Genomic DNA, 4806 nt, shown 5'->3' with positions numbered 1-4806 from the left:
GGGCCACTGTTTTCGACCTTTCCCCTCCTGATAATACCAGCCTGCGGCCACCCCAGTGGCCAACCATCACTACAGATGGTCAAGTACTGGATGGTACCCGGCTCTTCCCAGCACCCCTGGTGGTGGTGGGTAACGGGGTAATAATGGGGGTTAGTGTTAGCCTCTGTACCTGCTAACACTAAGCCCCGCCTTAGCAATGGATGCTGTCAATCAGCCGGCGGCCATTACTAAGGCGGTAGTAATATAGTTTAAAAAAAAAACACAAAGACATAGAAAAAATATTTTATTGAAATAAAAAAAAAAACACACAGTCCTCATTAACCATTTTATTAATAAAAAAAAAAGCTGTCATCGAAGTAGTCCTGGAATCCGCCGTAGTCCAACGACCGAACCTGTAAGAAAACACACAAAAAATGATTAGTAACACATGTGTTAGGGTATGTGCACACACACTAATTACGTCCGTAATTGACGGACGTATTTCGGCCGCAAGTACTGGACCAAACACAGTGCAGGGAGCCGGGCTCCTAGCATCATACTTATGTACGACGCTAGGAGTCCCTGCCTCGCTGCCGGACAACTGTCCCGTACTGAAAACATGTTTACAGTATTGGACAGTTGTCCTGCAGCGAGCCAGGGACTCTTAGCATCGTACATAACTATAATGCTAGCAGCCCGGCTCCCTGCACTGTGTTCGGTCCGTATCTTGCGGCCGAAATACGTCCGTCAATTACGGACGTAATTAGTGTGTGTGCACATACCCTAAGGCTTAGATACAGGGCCCATGTGTGATACTGTCTGTGGGACCCTGTAACTAAGCCTACCACAAGGTAGGCTTAGATACAGGGTCCAGCAGACAGTAATCTTATACAGTATAAGATTAGTGTGTGCTGGGGCCCTGTATCTAAACCTACAGTGTGGTAGGCTTAGATACAGGGCCCAGCAGACAGGATCACGCATGGGCCATGTATCTAAGCCTACCATGTGATTGGCTTAGATACAGGGCCCAGCAGACAGGATCACACAATCTGTGATCCTGTCTCATGGGCCCCCTAAGCCTGATACATCGTAGGCTTAGGGGTTGTGCAGTCCCTAAACATTGATGGCCTATCCACAGGATAGGCCATCAATAGCTGATGTGTCGCCCGGGACCCGCAAATCAGCTGTTTTGAAGGGGCCGCAGCACTCGTACGAGAGCTGCTTCCCCTTCATTTCACTACTCGCTCACACTGTGAATCGCCGACACCGATTCACAGTGTGACCGGAATGAAGTGACAGGAATGAAGGGGAGCAGCTCTCGTACGAGTGCTGCGGCCCCTTCAAAACAGCTGATTGGCGGGTCCCGGGAGTCAGACCCCGCCAGTCAGGGCTAACCTTACCTTCCTCTTCGGCCGCGGCGGGAGTTCTGTAGTCTCGATGCTGTGCGCGGCGGCATAGCACTGTGACGTCATGCGCTGCGCACAGCGCTTGACGTCAGGACCTCCGCTGCGATCCGGAACCAGGAAGGTAAGTAAAGTATGTTACTATAGTAACAGGGGCCCGCGGCCCGAGTTACTATAGTAACTTTTTATTGATGTGGTGCGGGGGGCCGTGGGCCCCCCTGGCTTCGGGGCCCGGTCGCAATTGCGACCGCTGCGACCCCTATAGCTACGCCAGTGGACCTAGCAATACAAGATTCCTCTGATCTCAAGGACTATATTAAAGAGGCTCTGTCACCACATTATAAGTGCCCTACCTCGTACATAAAGGGATTGTCACTGTAATGTAGATAACAACAGTGTTTTTTATTTTGAAAAACAATAAATTTTGAGCAAGTTATGCACAATTTTAGATTTATGCTAATTTGTTTCTTAATAGAGAACTGGGCGTGTTTTTACTTTTTTACCAACTGGGCGTTGTGGAGAGAAGTGTATGACGCTAACCAATCAGTGACCAATCAGCATCATACACTTCTCTCCATTAATTTTTAGCAGTGCTCACAACACAGCGTGATCTCGCGAGATCACGCTGTGCAGTCACATACTCCCATATTAACTTTACTGAAGTGTCTTGGGAGTGGATAGACATCACCTCCAGCCAGGACGCGATATCTATTCATCACTCCTGACACTTCGGTAAAGTTTCTGTGAATGACAGCACATGTGATCTCGCAAGATCTCATTATGTAGGAGATAGGGCACTTATAATGTGGTGACAGAGCCTCTTTAAAGCTCTTCCTACAACGGCCTGTACCTGGAGCTTATTTAAAGAATTTACCCAGACAGTAAAAGAAGAAATATCAGAAATGAGGAATGATGTTAAACAAGCCTTTACCAGAATCCAATCCCTAGTGTATATCTGCACCCGAGTTATCTCTAATGTTGAAAGAATGTCTGAGATACTCATGGACAAGCAAAACAAAATGTTTTTGGAAAGACTACATATAGATGACCTTGAAAATATATCTAGAAGAAATAACCTGAGAATAAGATGTATACCTGATAAATAAATTCCTAATGTACTCACTCAAATATTCAACTAACTTCTGGGGAAAGAAGAAAGCCATGATATAAGTCTCAAAAGAGCACACAGACTGTTCTTGCCCAAATCTGTCGGCCCAGATAAACCTAGAGACATTCTATGCTGCACACAAAAATTAAAAATGAAAGAAGAAATACTACTGAAAGCAAGATACGCTAAGAGAATTGAATATGAAGAAATTAAAGCAAAACTCTTATTTATCAAGACCTCTCTAAACTGACTTTGGAACTGAGAGGCCAACTATAAACTTTGAGTAAAACATTGAGAGAGAGGGAGAAGTATCCCCTACAGGTGGATGTTTTCCTTTGGACTTGAAATAACTTGACACAACAAAACAATGACCGTTAAAACGCTAGATGACCTGGACTTTGTCCTTAGCTAATTGGATTTATGTCATCTACAAATTCCAGATTGGACCAGTCCAAAAGAACAACTCAACTTTCCACAACTTCTAAAACATGACAATTGGGAAACAACTAACCCAAAGAAAACTAAAAAGATGAAAAAGACAAAGGCATCAATATTTTCAATAAGAGACTTCAAATACTGCAGTTTTTAGAAAAGGAACGAGTAGACTTTGCATTATTACAGGAAACCCATTTTAAAAAAAGACTACACTATATTAACAACAAATAAGGCTTATAGAAAGTGGTATAATTCATCTACACCTCATAAAAGATCTAAAGGGGTTGCCATTATTATCATCAAAAGGGTTCCTTTCACTTACAAAGATGTAGTTATAGATATTGAAGATAGATAGTTTTTTTTTTGAAGGGAATTATCTTTGGTAGAATATTCACGTTTGCAAATTGCGCCCAACACTAATCAGGAAAAAAATTTCAAGCAAATATTACTAAAACTTGAGAAATTCAATGAGGGCGATTTAATCGCAGGTGGTGACTTTAATACAGCACTTCAACCCTCATTAGACACTCTTTGCAGAGTTTCATTTAGTTGATGTATGGAGAACTCGATACCCTTCTACCAGAGATTATTCATTCTATTCAACCGTTCATAAAAAGTACTCTAGAATAGACTATTTGCTTATTTCTCATCCCCCTTATCAATGCTATAACACAGGTGAAATATGGTTCAATTACACAATCGGACCATGCTCCACTTATGTTAAAACTTTCAATCTCAAAAAAACAGAGCATCAATTATGTATCTACTTGTAAAACAGATAGTAATACCACACAAAATTGTTGCTAATTAACATCCCCCATATGTCTACTTTATATTTGCATCCTTTTTTGAAAATTATTTAATTTTTCTAGGACATTACAAGGCTTAGAACTTTAGCAGCAATTTATGACATTTTCAAGAAAATTTCAAAAGGCTATTTTTCAAGGACCCGTTCCGTTCTGAAGTGGCTTTGAGGGCCTTATGTACTAGATAGACCCCATAAATCACCCCATTTTAAAAACTGCACCCCTCAAAGTATTCAAAACAGCATTCAGAAAGTGCTTTAACCATTTAGGCGTCTCACAGGAATTAAAGCAATGTAGAGGTGAAATTTACAAATTATTTTTTTTTTGCCGCAATTCATTTGTAATAAAAAAAAATCTGTAACACAGAAGGTTTTATCAGAGAAACGCAACACAATATTTATTGCCCAGATTCTGCAGTTTTTAGAAATATCCCACATGTGGCTCTAGTGTGGTAATGGACTGAAGCACAGGTTTCAAAAGTAAAGGATCACCGAGAGTATTTTAGGACATCCTTTTTTTTAAGAATATATTTTAGGCACCATGTCAGGTTTGAAGAGGTCTTGTGGTGCCAAAACAGTGGAAACGCCCCAAAAGTGACATTGTTTTGGAAACTACACACCTCAAGGCATTTATCTAGGGGTATAGTTAGCATCTTTACCCCACAGTTCTTTTGCTATATTTATTGGAGTTTGTCTGTGAAAAGGAAACTTTTTTATTTTTTCTCCACCGGAGCTGTGCGAGGGCTTATTTGTTCCGTTACAATCTGTAGTTTTCATTGGTACAATTTTAGGGTACATCACTTTTTATTTGATTTTTTTGGCAAGCAAAGTAACAAAAAAACAGAGTTCACCATGCGCCATAAATTAGATTTTACTTGATTCTGCGGCTCGATACGATTATGGCGATACCATATGTATATAGGTTTTTTTATGTTTTGTAGCGTTTGCACAATAAAATCACTTTTCTATAAAATAATTTATTATTTGTGTAAGCATATTATGAGAGCCATAACTTTTTTATTTTTCAGTCAAAAAAGCTGTGTAAGGGCTTGTTTTTTGTGGGATGGGTTGTAGTT

Source organism: Rhinoderma darwinii (assembly GCF_050947455.1).
Source record: "Rhinoderma darwinii isolate aRhiDar2 chromosome 2 unlocalized genomic scaffold, aRhiDar2.hap1 SUPER_2_unloc_59, whole genome shotgun sequence".
NCBI lineage: Eukaryota > Metazoa > Chordata > Amphibia > Anura > Rhinodermatidae > Rhinoderma > Rhinoderma darwinii.
This window is presented reverse-complemented; position numbering follows the sequence as displayed.